This window comes from Rhinoderma darwinii, chromosome 2 (genome assembly GCF_050947455.1).
Source record: "Rhinoderma darwinii isolate aRhiDar2 chromosome 2, aRhiDar2.hap1, whole genome shotgun sequence".
In the NCBI taxonomy this organism is placed as follows: domain Eukaryota; kingdom Metazoa; phylum Chordata; class Amphibia; order Anura; family Rhinodermatidae; genus Rhinoderma; species Rhinoderma darwinii.
The window spans coordinates 441,056,702-441,072,016 of NC_134688.1; the positions used below are offsets into that span (position 1 = coordinate 441,056,702).

The 15,315-nt window shown below is 37.0% G+C and overlaps 1 protein-coding gene and 1 long non-coding RNA gene across 4 annotated transcripts in view; both read right to left on the reverse strand.

The window, feature by feature from the left end:
- Positions 1 to 15,315, reverse strand: part of CADM2 (cell adhesion molecule 2) — a 1,303,436-nt gene that overhangs the window by 1,150,004 nt on the left and 138,117 nt on the right. The window lies entirely within an intron of this gene.
- Positions 13,255 to 15,315, reverse strand: part of LOC142741542 (uncharacterized) — a 77,183-nt gene continuing 75,122 nt past the window's right edge. The window contains exon 3 of the long non-coding RNA XR_012881180.1: positions 13,255 to 13,358. This is a non-coding gene — a long non-coding RNA (uncharacterized LOC142741542). The remainder of the gene's footprint in view (positions 13,359 to 15,315) is intronic.

Below are 15,315 nucleotides of genomic sequence, written 5' to 3' on the forward strand. Positions count from 1 at the left end.
CTTCGCTAACGTTTCTGTGGTACTTACATTAGAGCAAAGCGTAATCTCGCTGTAACCTGTCATTTACAGCGCGATCTCGCTAGATTACGCTTGCTCTGCTGTAAGTACCACAGAAACGTTAGCGAAGTGTCGGGATTGTGAATACACATCCCGTCCTGGCTAGAAGGAATGTCTATTCACTGTCTAAACACTTCAGTAACGTTAATGTGTCAGTATAAGACATCACATACTGATCTAGCAGGATTCCTAAGCGCTGAGTAAATGAATGGCGAGAAGTGCATGACGCTGATTGGTCACTGATTGGTCAGCGTCATACACTCCTCTGTACAACGCCCACTTGGTCTAAAGTAAAAACAAGTCCAGTTGGGCATTAAGAAAGTCATTAGCATAAAGCTAAAATCGCTAATAACGTGGTAAAAATAGATTGTTTTTCTAAATAAAAAGCACTGCTGTTATCTACATTATAGCGCCCACCTCCTTATGTAGGAGATAGGGCACTTATAATGTGGTGAGAGAGCCTCTTTAAATGTCCCAAAAAACCTTAATACCTTTTAGTTGTTTCCATGGTCGAAAAATATATAGCAACATATTGTCATAGGCTCTCGTATTGAGTATATACAATTGGGCAAATGCAATACCCAGATATAAATGGACACAATCAAATTAATGACTCAAATCAAGAAAGTCCAGAGCATGAGGTTATTACAGAGACCAATCTTCTTCAATGCTTTTGCTCTATTTCTGTCTTTGTGGCCACTGCAGACATCAATTTTGACTCTTAATGTGTTGTTATTGATTGTGGAACCGAGTGTCCTGCAATCCATTTGTGAATTCTCTACAGTGTTTTAAAGGATTATCCTAATAATTAAATGTAGTTTATTACATTAATGTTTACTGACCAAAAGCCAGCAGATAACAGATTGCCACCTTGTTTATGGTTTTCAATGACCACAATAAGAAAAGACCCTATAGTTATTTTCTTCTTTCTCCAGAAACATATACAGTGCTAACTATGTAATTAAATTGCAAATAATTGGAGCGTTAATTGAGTTTGCAGCTGTCTTTTTCCCATGGGCAGTGCTAAATACTGTGGGTTATTACTAACATACATTCATAAAGTGACGAACAGTTATAAATTAAACAAAAAGGCATGATGAGAAATAAAACAAATTGCAATAAGAGTGGCATGCTGGTTTAAAGTCCCTTTAAATAAAATATTAGTGACTATTTCCAAATATGTTCTTATTAGTATGACTGTTTCACTCCTGTAGGCACCATCAGTAGAATACAGGTGCTGTATTATACGAATGAACCTTCTCCGATAATGTTAATGTCGCAGACTCTGTGAGCAAACCATGAGTAAAAAATGAATGAGTAATAATAGTCTGTTATGCAAATTGCACAAGTTATTCTAGAATTGCAAGTGGCATGATAAATTTGGTGCAACTCAGTAGCCAAATGAGACACATTTCTCTTCCTTATTCTCATAGTTCTTGTTCACACACACCAATACTTCGCACCTCTTTTTCTAGAAGTTTTTCAAAACTGTGAAGTTAAACCTATAATGTTTTTAAAGTACATAATAAATTTTTCCGTACAACATGTGTTCCATTATATTGATGCAAGCTGCGACAGCAATCCAAATCGGTTTCCCCTACAGGACACTTGCAGAACGGTGATTTTACTGCCATTACCTTTCTTTATAATCAAAATTGTTACAGTTTATAGAGAAAGAGATTCATAAAATAGTTCCTTAAGGCCCTTTTACAAGGGCCAATGATCGGATATTGGAGCGTTCATATCACGCTAGTTCCCCATCATTGCCCTGAAATGGCCTGCAATGATTAGCTGATAAACGAGCAAACACTGACCGTATTGTTTGTGCAGCACAAAATATTATCGCTGTCGGCAGCACATCTCCCTGTGTAAACAGGGATATGTGTTCCCACCATGATGGAAATGCATGGGGACGAGTGATCGTATTAATGATCGCTCATCCCCATACATTACTGATCATAGCTTCTTCTGAAAGGCGCAAACGAGCATCAATCAACGAGCGGTCTCATTTATCGGCGCTCATTTTTATGGTCCAAATTGGCCAGTGTAAAAGGACACTTACAGTGGCGTGAGATTAAAATAGGCCCCCTTTACAATAGCGAATTTTGCCACTCAGGACAGAAGGACATAATGTTTGTTTCCCTTTCTATCATCTTTCCATGACACTTGGGGCAGTTCCCAACTCCATGTTTGCTAACAATGTAGTCCCTCTGTAGAGGAGAGTCTGGCACAGGTTCTCATAACCCAATAGTAAAGAGGATGGGACCAACCAGGGCCGGGGTTGTCTCCCAAGGGCCCCATACCAGCTGAATGGTCTGCCTCTATGGTATGTACAGCCTTGGTTCCTTATTATAATATGTAAAGTAGTTGAGCTTGACTTAAATATAATAAAAATATATAAATAAATATATCATACAGAAACTTTGTGATTATTGCATGGTAATAGTTCTGACGCTTTCTATGTTATGTTAACTAACAGACAAACCTTTTAAACAATCAATGCTGTAAACATGATATGACTGATAAAAAAAAACGTAATAAGAGCGATAAAGGCAAAAAAGGTAATTCAGGCAAGTAGCAAAAGCAGTTTTAGGTAAATAATCAGAAGTGAACATTGAAGTCCAATCTTTTGCCTTGAAGCCAGTAAAGTATTGTCATTGAAAAGTGAATTCCCACAGAAAACAAACATGTATCCTCTAAAAGCTTAACTGAATTAGGGTTAAAGCCAGAGCTGCATGCCCCTTTATGCGAGATTGAGAAAGATTGTAAACAAAGAATTGCAGTAATCTAATCTTGTGCAAACAAAAGCTTGAATCATAATGCTGCTAGTACAAAATCTCAATGAGAGCAAGTTGTTTGAAGACTGACAAAAGCAGAAAGCTGAAAATACGGAATAAAGTTGGCTTTCCCATAAAATTCACGAAAGAGCTGGGGGTATGTGCTAAGGAGTAATACACGGGCAAATTTGGGTTTTCAGGAGACTTTCGAACATATTAGAATACCACTATAATAAGGCTGGAGGCAGATAACACAGAATAACACTATTGACAGTAGGTGATGGTCACAGCTTACCTCCTCCCCCTCTGCACATGTCACAGAGCATGCCCACAACACTCTCCTATAGAGGATAGTAGGTCACTTTCTGTCCCTGTGACTGTTGTAAACCACTTTCTGGAAGTTCTCTGCTATTGTAGCAGCTCAGGTAATATTGATGTCTCCATAATCATGTAAAGATTCAAAAATATACAATCAAAAGATAAAACCTTATTAGAAAAAAGGATATGTCTCAATATATATTTTTTATTAGTTACATAGTTACATCGTTTGTACGGTTGAAAAAAGACACATGTCCATCAAGTTCAACCAAGGGATGGGAAAGGGGAAGTAAAAAAAGTTTTACTAAAGTTGGTAATTTCTGAAACCAGTAGTAGCGTTGCATTGATAAAACAAATACATCACTAATAGATTATCTCTACCATACAACCATGGAGTTCATATTGCTGATGCCCCTTCTATGAGTATCCTGTAAACATGTGAGCACGTCAATCAAGAGCAGTCAGGGAAAACTTTTCTTCCCAAAACACATCTTCTGAGGATAAACTGTACACTGCAAGGAATGCTGGGAAGTAAAATTAAGATAGGGCTAAGGATATGTATTGTGCAAAAATTAGCTCTCCTGTATCCTGTATGTCATCTTCTTTTTTTTCCATTTCAAAAGGAGGATATGATCTAAGCTCAAGGTAGAGAAACAAATTTTAGGGAATGTATCCCCTTCCTCCTACATCACATTCTGATTCTGATCTTACTTCTAAAGGGGTGTTCCCACAATTATAAATTATCACCTATCCATGCTGTTACCCCCAATGATCATGAGAACGGAGGTTCTGAACCCCCATTGAATGGAGCGGCACTCGGCTGTTTTTGTCATTCTCATAGACATTGAATGGAGCAGCTGGCTGATGCTCAACCGCCGCTCCATTTAAGCTCATCCTCACTGCGGGGGGTGCAGTGAGGAAATGGGGTCGGGACCCCTGTTTTAACAATCGTGTGGGTCCCATTGGTGGGTTCGCAGTGATCAGAAAATTATAGTGATAATTTAGGACTGTGGTAAAACCCCTTTATTAAAAAAAAAGATGAACATGAAGCGCAAGGGGCCTTAGACTGACTTCCTTCCTTCTTTGATTTCTTTTGTATTTGAGGTGGGGCAGGTTTTAAAAATATCCAACTTTTCAAATTTTTTTTTTTTAAACAAGGAACAATATGACTGAATATTACACTAAGTATTGTACGATTGGGTATAATATTTCACTGGAATACCCTATTAATATTTACTGAACTTTTATTCAAACAGAAAACTACAAATATAAATAATAAACTTGATGCATATTTAATCAAACATTAAAACAAAATAATTGTGAAGTCAGATTAGCAGGCTGTAATTACAATCACCTTATCACAGTTTGCACAGTAGGATGGAAATCATCCTGTCCTCCATTTATTAAGTTTCATAATACTGTTTTCTAGTTTAACCATCTGCCGTGACTTTTTTTTATTTTATTGGAGATACGGGATTTGGTACATTTCCCTAAATCGAAGTAAAAACAAATCTGTATATTTTCCCATCTTTGCCAAACTTATTTTAAACACACAACGTATTGTTCAAAGTAACACCAAGAGCTTCATGGGTTAGAGGTCTTAAATCTTTGAGCATTTCATGTTCTCAAAATATATTTGTAATATGGAGCACAGAAATGAAAGAAATTCACATTTTTGGAATCGTTTGTACCATACAAGAAGAATGTCTTACACTGCCCCGTCTGTCTGACTTTATTCTATAAACAGATGTCCCACTTGTGAGATGTTATTTATTTTTAAGTTGTGTTCCAAGAAGAAATGTAGAGCCAAGTCAAGAGAAACAAGTCCTTTCCAGATCAATAAAACGCAGAAGTGGAAAATTATTAAATTCAAGAAGTAAGCTTTCATTATATATTATACACACTTACTTAGAGTATATGTTTGCTCTTATCAAGGAATAATCTAGACATAGCTCATTATAAAATCTATACCTACCATTTGAGTTTTGGCTGATAAGACGTATCTGAATGAATGCAAATATAATAGTCAGAAATAATATAATATTTCAAAATACCAAAATGTTAACGGTTTGGTGTCCTATGACAAGTAATTTCATTATTAAACACTTCTAATGATAATGAGATGACTCTACTCAACTGCCCCAATCTACACAGCAAACTTGAATATTGAGCTGCAGAAAACAGGAAATGTCAGCCTATTATGTGTGCTCCAGTGGCTAGTGTTAAAACTGAAAAATTATTTTTTTAATGAAAAAGAAAAATTTTAATTAAAAGAAAAATAAAATAATAAAGACTTACCTGGCATTATAATAAGGACCTACCTGGCATTGTGCTTATGCGATCAAGAGTGGGCCAACAGCTTTAATACCCAGCTGTAGCCACACGCTAATGCTTTCCCCAAAAAAACCTCTTCTCTACTTAATTCCTTGTATACCGCAATCAACGACACAAAACATAAAGACACAAACAGGGGGGCAATCCGTGGGAATCTGCGTGACATGATTGGTGTCCATACCGTACATGGCCAGACAGTAAAGGCTCCCTTAAGGGGCCCCAGGGTTGTCTGGGCATAATGGGGCAGATTTACTACTGTGTCTGGGTCTAGAAAGTGTTGAAAATGTGCCCAATTTTGGTGCAAGTTGTTGTATTTTTGATGTTTGCACCTCACTAGACACTTTTTAAAAGTGTTACAAACAAGGGATTGGCCTCGCGGGAAAGGGGAATGGTAAAAATGTGCCAATTTGCAACAAAAATGCGTCAATAAACTGGCATAAAATTCTGGTGCAAACAAAGCCAAATCAAAAGTGGTATAAGGAAGAGAAGAGTGTCTAACAGGTCATGCAAGATGCACCAAAATTATCATGCAACATGCACCACTGTGATAAATTTGGCGTATGTTGCACCTGTCTAGTCTAGGTTTATGCTGTCTAATTATTTGACAGCATTAGTAAATGTGGGCCATTGTCTGTTATTAGTGCAGAATCAGGGATTTGTACTCTTAGTACTCTGAGTAATGTGTTGACATATAGCTATATTCCAGTATATTGTAGCATAAAGAGAAAGATCAAGAATTTAAAAAAGTAAAAAAAAAAGAAAGTAATGTAAAAAACAAAAACAAATGCAAATATTCCCACAACCATACCAATCTATGCTAATACATTTAGAATTTGATTTATGGAGACAGACGTACTGTTAAAAAAAAAAAAAAAGAAAGAAGTGGTGGAATTACTATTTTTTTCCATTTTTCCCCCAAAAATAAAAATGTATATAAATAAAACGCCAATATATATGTATCAAAAGTCTCATAAAGCACCTTTTAACCTAAAAAAAAAATATTATTATATCACCCTGTGAACTGATGACGAAATTTATCTGTAAAATTATACACCATGGAGATATTGAAATTACTTCTGGTTACAGTCTTATAATTCATTGATGAGTTGGGCTATTTCATGTGCATGCAAAATTTTAGCCTATTGCATAATTTCTTCTCCCTGACGCCTCATTTTTACCCCATTATAAAATGTCGACATAGGCTATACTCGTTATGATTATAATGAACTCACATTAATGTTATCACCTAGGGAACCTCTTCAGCAAAAATCTCAGACACTACATCAAGTTGCTTCCAAACCAGCAGCAAGTTTATAAACCTGGAAATAACATTGTCCTACTTAATCTTGGCAATGTTCCATCCCGAAATTTTAGAACAGTCAGGGTGTGTTTGAACCAAGGTCGAGTACAGTATAAGATAGAATGTTTGAAGACATAGAAACAATAGCAACTTGTATGATATGAGGAATAGAAGAATATTTAAGCATTCTAAATTGATCTGGTACATGTGTTACATTTCCAGGAATATGAATTTTAGTCAAGACTTGCTGGTGCTTGGTATATTCACATTTCACTTACTGATAATAAACCAAAATAATAAACTGTAAAGATTGATGTTTTTGTTATTTTTGTAAACGGGTTACATATCAAATATAATATTTAGATATAATAATTTAGATTTAATTATAAAAATCAAAGTAGATTAAGACAAATTAGTAATCCGGTTGCATTGTGTCAAAAAATTATTTAAGAACATGGGGTCAAAATATTAGCAATGAGGTTGCACCGAATTTTCCAATAAGGACCGTATCCAAAAATGTATCGCACAGTGGTAAAAGCCTTCCTACCAATGGAAATGAAAAAATTCCTAGGCGATAAAGGCCATGGCAAGTTGATGTATGTTTTAGTGTGAAGCGATATGTCTTGCACCGGTCCTCATACTAAGGCTTTATTCAGACAAGCGTGTCCATTTAGCGTTCACAAAAAAACGGACCGTATTTCATGCATTTCAGTTCCGTGTGGTATCAGTCTTCCTGTTTGTTTTTTTCCCATCATTTCTTTAGCAACTGGCTTTTGGCTTCTATAGGCGAAGTGGTCCACAAAAACGGACCAAATAAGGACATGCAGTGAGTTTCACACAACGGACACACGCTGCGTGAAAAACTATGGACGTGTGAATAGCCCCATTGAATTACAAAGGTCTGTGTGCTATCCGTTTTTTTAACGGCGAGCACACAGATGTATAATACGCTCGTCTGAATAAGGCTTTAGTGAGACACATGCCATGTATGGTTGACATTAGTCTATGGGCCTCTGTTTGACTTCATCTCTTCAGATCCTAACACCGTTTCTACAGTTTGTAATTTTCTTCTCGATATCATATGTAATCATATAAATGTACAGGTTTGCTGTTATGACATTCCTAAGTTACAAAAAGGAGATGTAAACAGACTATATTAACCCCTATCCGCACGAGGACGTAACTGTACGTCATTTCGGGAGGTTACTTCCCGCACGAGGACGTACAGTTACTGAGCTTTTCCTGGTGCACACTGTCGGCGACAGTGTGCACCGGGAACCGGGAGGTCAGCTGTCACCGACAGCTGACACTCCACTCTTGCCGACCAGCAGTCCTTTGCCGCTGATTTCGGCGAAATAACCCCTTAAATTCGGCGATCGGTTGCAACCGCCAAATTTTGGGGGTTTCTAACATATCGGCAGACCCCGGTCCGAAATCGCGGGGTTTGCCGATAGTATGGCAAACGGAAGCCAAACAATGGCTTCCGTGTCTGCCATGGACGGAAGCCCATCAGGACCAACCTTCGGCTGGTCCTGATAGGCTTCCTGTCAGAGTGACAGGAAGTCACTGTGTCGTTCCCGATGCACACTATCGGCGACAAGGTGTGTATCGGGAACTTGGAGATCAGCTGTCCCCGACAGCTGACACTCCAGTGTTGCCGATCAGCGGCTCATCGCCGCAGATTTCGGCAATTAACCCGTTACATGCGGGGCTCGATTGCGATCTCCGCATGTAGGGGGTTTGTAGCACATCAGCAGCCCCTATGCAATCGTGGGGGCTGCTGATGCTTGTGATGGCATCCGGAGGCCAGGCAACGGTCTGCCATGTATGGAAGCCTATGAGGATCAGCCTCTGCTGATCCTCGTAGACCAACTGTCAGAGTCACACTGACAGTTGGAATACATTACACTACCTAGGAAGTGTAATGTATTCTAGCAGCGATCAGAGCTGCAGGTCAAAAAAAGTAGTAAAAGGTAAAAGTGTAAAAAGTAAAAAAAAAGTTAATAAAAATGTTTTATAAAAGTGTAAAAATAAGTTTTTGTTTTCCTATAATAAGTCATTTATTATAGGTAATAAATGAAACCGTTAAAAAAAAAGTACACATATTTGGTATCAACGTGTTCGTAACGACCCAAACTATGAAACTATAATGTTAATTTTTCCGCACGGTGAACGCCGCAAACAAAATAAACGGAAAACTATGTCAGCATCGCTATTTTTTGGTCACCACCCCTCCCAAAATATAAAATAAAAAGTGATCAAAAAAGTCGCATTTACCCCAAAATAGTACCAATAAAAACTACAACCCATACCGCAAAAAACAAGACCTCCCACAGCATTTTTGACAGAAAAATAAAAAATTTACGGCTCAGAATAGCGTCTCAGAAAATATATTATTTTATAGAAACGTAATTTTATTGTGCAAATGCTGCAAAACGTAAAAAAAAACTATACACGTATGGTATCGGCGTAATCGTACCAACCCGCAGAATAAAGTAAAACATAATTTATTGCGCACGGTGAAAGCTGTAAGAAATAAAGAATTTAAAGCGCCAAAATCGCTGTTTTTTGGTCACCTTAGCTCTAAAAAAGATCCTGTGGGGTCAAAATGCTCACTATACCCCTAGAAAAATTCCTTGAGGGTGTAGTTTCCAAAATGGGGTCACTTTTGGGGGGTTTCCACTGTTTTGGTCCCTCCGGGGCGTTGCAAACCCGACACGGCACTGAAAACCAATCCAGCAAAATCTGTAGTCCAAAATCCAAAAGGCGCTCATTCCCTCCTGAGCCCTGCTGTGGGTCCAAACATCAGTTTACGACCACATATGGGGGATTGCCGTAATCGGGAGAAATTGCTTTACAAATGTTGGGGTGCTTTTCTCCTTTATTCCTTGTAAAAATGAAAAAATTCTATGTTTCCACAGAAAAATAGGTGATTTTCATCTTCACAGACTAATTCCACTAAATTCTGCAAAAAAAACCGTGGAGTCAAAATGCTAACTATACCCCTAGAAAAATGCCTTGAGGGGTGTAGTTTCCAAAATGGGGTCACTTTTGGGGGGTTTCGACTGTTTAGGTACCACAAGACCTCCTCAAACCTGACATGGTGCCTAAAATATATTCATAAAAAAAGGAGGCCCCAAAATCCACTGGGTGCTCCTTTGCTTCTGAGACCTGTGCTTCAGTCCATTAGGGCACTAGGGCCACATGTTGGATATTTCTAAAATCTGCAGAATCTGGGCAATAAATATTGAGTTGCGTTTCTCTGGTAAAACCTTCTGTGTTACAGATTATTTTTTATTACAAATGAATTTCGGCAAAAAAAAATTACATTTGTAAATTTCACCTCTACTTTGCCTTAATTCCTGTGAAACGCCTAAAGGGTTAAAATACTTTCTGAATGTGGTTTTGAATACCTTGAGGGGTGCAGTTTTCAAAATGGGGTGATTTATGGGGACTTTCTAACATAGAAGGCCCTCAAAACCAATTCAGAACTGTACTAGTCCCTGAAAAAATGGCCTATTGAAATTTTCTTGAAAATATGAGAAATTGCTGCTAAAGTTCTAAGCCTTGTAACGTCCTAGAAAAATAAAAGTACGTGAAAAAAAATGATGCAAACATAAAGTAGACATATGGGGGATGTTAACTAGTAACTATTTTGTGTGGTATTACTATCTGTTTTACAAGCAAACACATTAAAATGTAGAAAAATTGTCATTTTTGCAAATTTTTGCTAAAATTTTAAGTTTTTCACAAATAAATATTGAATTTATCGACCACATTTTTTCACTAACATAAAGTACAATATGTCACGAGGCCAAAACAGGCTGCGTCCTAAAGGGGTTAAAGGGGATATATCAAGGAATTTTATTTTTGTTTAATTAGTTAAATGTAAGTTTATAAAAGAGAAATGCTTACTGTTTTTTTGAACATTTGTAACTAATTTATTTTTAAAAACTTCTCTCTGGACAGCCATATTGGCTAAACACACACACACACACACACACACACACACACACACACACACACACACACACACACACACCATCTGAATTTGTTTGTATTCATATTACAACAGGGGTTGTGTATTCTATGGTAGCTAGAATAAATGGGAGTTATTTGACAGAAAAGTTTCAGTACAGTCTCCAGGAAGTAAAGGAGTATAACTCACTCTACCAGGGATGAAGTAGTGGCAGGGGAGCTGCATACAGCACCTTATCTGTGTGCATTGTATTGACATCCTGTGCTATATAGACCTCCAGCGGTACAATAGAGTTTCCATCTGTCATTAAATCACCTGCCTTCTAATGATAATGAGATGACTCTGCTCAACTGCTCCAGTCTACACAGCAAGCTTGAAAATTGAGCAGTAGAAAACAGGAAATATTAGCCTGTTATGTGAGACCCAGAGGCTAGTGTGAAAACTGAAGTTGTGTATATATATATATATATATATATATATATATATATATATATATATATATATATACGGGTTATTTTCATGGAAAATGAAAAAAATTAAAAATAAATTTTTTTATAATAAAGACCTAAATTACGGAATATCTCATTTTCGTTTGATACCTAGTATACAGACCGAGTCATTTGTAAATCTAAGTACTGTTCAGATGAAACAGATGTTTTTAACTAAAGCTCTATGGGAAATGAAGTTGTGCCCCCCTATTAAAGTATACTTTGACTAAACAACCCTTTTTATACAGCTATTCAGCATATACAGCACAGTGTTCATTAAATAGGATTTATTAAAATATTATAGATTTGCAGCAGTAAAGACGATAAATTGAGCTTTTTTCACATTTAAAGAAATATTCATTGTTATATTCATACATGCTACTTTTATTTAGCATTTCTAAAACTGTAACAAGTTAAATAAACCTCAGGATACTGCAGGTCAATGAATGACAAAAGTCTGCAATTTATATTCAAGTATAGGAGAACAGCAGAAAAGGACCATATCATTTTGAATGCATTATGTTAAAAAGAAAGGGGCATACAGATGCATGTGTAAAGTCATACAATGGCTTCCAGTGAGATATTAATATTTGATGGAATAGCCTTTGTGTTTCCTTTGTTGTAAACGCAGAAGGTCACCCGTCACAGACTATACTTGAAGGTCAAACTGCCCTAAACAGGCTTCCTTCTCATCTTGTCAGTCAATGCCAGTCATTCTAAAGAACATGACAGCCTTTCCAAACTAGAGCTATCCACGCACTGCGTGCACGGAAAACAGGAATTCATTCTTAACTTTTAAAAAACAAAACCTTGCGTCAACCAAAAAATGTATTTAGAAGAAATATATAGAGATATTATATACAATGTGTCCTATTTTAAAAACACTAGCTTAATCATATTAAAGTTAAAGGGACACTTTAAAAAGTAACATTTTGTTTTTACTTTAAATTTGTAATTTTCAGATATACAAAAATGGAGAAAGTGACTTTTTTTTAAATAAGCGCTTTTGTTTTATTTATTTTATTTTTTTTACATCGCAGTCTATTCCTTTACGAAAAAAACTAATAGTTTCACTATTATTGACTAGTGGCCAAACAGACTAAACTGCAGGTTTGCACTGCAAAAGCATCTCACTTTACAGCCTACAGTGAAATTGAACATTATTACTTCACTAGTAGGCAGACTATTAATGAGAGAATAACAAGAATACCATAAATAAGACATAGTGTGGACAACTGACAGACAGCAGAGAAAAACAGAGTTGAAGATGTCACTGCCCATACACAATTGTCATTGGATCGGTGGGGGTCCAACTCTCGGGACCCCTGCCGATCAACTTTTTGAGGTGCCGCGGCTATGCTTGGCATTACAGCTTCAAGTAAATAGGACAGATGTAATACCATGACCAGTCACTACTAATAGTACGTAGCATTGTAAACAATAAATGGTACCCGTCAAACAACTAATATAATATATTTAATAGAAATTAGTATGAAATTATTAAATAAATAAAAAATCAAGCACTAGAAACACATAGGGGGAGATTCATCAACAGGGTGCACACTGGTCAAACCTTTTTACTTAGAAAAGTGTTGGAAAATGTTGATAAATGAGTTGGGAAAAGTGGCACAGGGGCTTCACAAATGTGTTATTCAGCCATTTTTTGTCAATAATGTATCTGATGATCCTGAAATAAAATAAGAGAAAGTCCCAAAGACTGTTTTAATCTATAATTTTTACCAAGTCTGGGCTATATGGGGCCCAGTCACTTATATAAAAACAAAGGAGTTGTAAGTTAGTTGAAATAAATTTTAAGCATCTGTAGTAGTCTGAAGATTGGTTGGTGATGAAATGTGGTAGTCATCCAACAAGGTCAAGAGAGACCTAATAAATCATCAGATATTATAATTTTAATAAAAAAAAATAAAAAAAATGAAATTAGTTATTAGGTTTCCTCATCTGATCAACTATACATACCACCATTGCTCTGGTGTTCACGATGAGCACAATTTTCAGTAGTCTTCGGTGATATGATGTACGTTCTGCATTGGTGATAATTTGTGAGCTCACAATGATGATATTGATGGCATATCTTTGGTTTTATTCTGGTATCGTAAGAAAATGTGTTAAATTATAATTTACTGTTTAGCCAAAAAACTTTAATTCTTTATTTAGCTATACTATGTTTATTCTGTTTCAAATGTCAGTATTGCAAAGTCAGCATATTCTGCATTATTATTATATCCAATATCTATTTATTATGTGAAAAAGCTTGGACATGTTTTTGCTTATAAACAATTTAATAAATATGGACACATCACAATAATATCCCAAAAAACAAACAATAATAAAAAAAATATTAAAATCACCTGTAATAGAGCGTCTTATTGCAGTGTCTCGATTAAATAACATCAGCTAATGTCCAGATACATATATATCACTCTTTCCAGAGTGTTATAGTATGTTTTATGATAACTAGAGATTGGTGAGGACCAGATTCGGTGGTATGAGATTAAAAAGTAGAAGGCTCTGAAATGCAATTGTTCTAATCCGGAGAACATCTTTGATTGGAAAATTTTCCCATATCTGCAAGGCCGTCATCCATTGCCAGCATCGCAGTATGCATTATAATGAATCACCGGATTCCCTCCGGGGTGACTATCTATGATTCAACTACTTTTTCATTAAGCGGAATGGACATGATACAACAGATCACAGCAGCAATCAATGCATCTATGTTGCATGTGCCAACAAGCAACCAGAATGGTGAGATTGAAACCCATCGCAAGTTGCTCGCTTCAATTGGTAAACGCTCCTAATCTGCTGACATCTATATAAAAAGAAAGCTGCATGAATTAACCTGGGACTGGTGAGGCTTTTCTTCTTAAATGAGACATTAATACCACCTGTTGGAATAAGCTGACTGTGCTAATAAAGTACTGAGAAACTATCCGATACGTCAACTATTACATCAGCTGACTGTCTGAAAGACTGCCTAATACAGGGGTTTCAAACTCGGCCGGGTAAATGGGCCGCACATAGAAAAAAATTGAAGTTGATGGGCCGCATTACTTTCAAATTTGATCAAATACAAAATTGTTGTTAATCAATTCGTTATTTAAACTACTATAACAATACTACATTACTATTATAATACTACTTTACTATAACAATACTACATTACTCTAATTATACTACATTACTATAACAATACTACATTACATTACTATAGTAATACTGCTAGGTTTAAAACTTACCGGAAATTTGCGAGTTTACTCCACGTGTTTATTTTAACACTCCAGTTTTCCAGTTTAAGCGTCGCTAAATGCAGTCTGGCTGCTCAGTTGGCAGCGTTTGGCAGACACAAAAATTTCAAGATTGGGCAGCCCCTTTTTATATAGTGGATTGTGCGGTCCATGTCTAGTTTCTCACAATGCTGATATTGTATAGTCTATCCTCCTCATTTCCTTTGTTTTACTTGGTACCAGCACTCCACGCATTTGAAAAAATACCCAGCTGATTTTAATTCCAGAATGACCTCATAAGTGTTCTTGCTCTTGCTTGTGCTCTCAGTTGGCCACTGGGGGCGCATGGTAAGGTGAGCTCATTCCATCTGTTCACATGTTGTGGTGCTGTATGGTGGTGTCTGTTGCTGTAGTGCTGCACTTGTGGGGGGACGTGGCCCAGAGCCAAGGAGGCTTGGCACGGTCTGAAGGCATGGGTGCTTTTGGGCCCCTGGGTTGCTCCCTCTGCAGGAGCGGTGCTGCGGTGGCGGTAGCCGCCATGCGGTGCTGCAACCGCTAGAGTAGGGACCAACTTTAAAGAGGTCGCCATGAAGTGGCAAGTGGGCTTATACAGTTTGATCAAAATGTTTACAAAGAACCTCATGTTCATGTTTCTAAATTATGCCTAGCGGCTCAGATCAACGTATATACTGTGGATTGTGCGGTCCATGTCTAGTTTCTCACAATGCTGCCTTTTTATATAGTGCCACAGTGCCCTCTGTAGATACTGTCACCCCCAATAGATAATGCCACAGTTTCCTCTGTAGATAGAGCCACA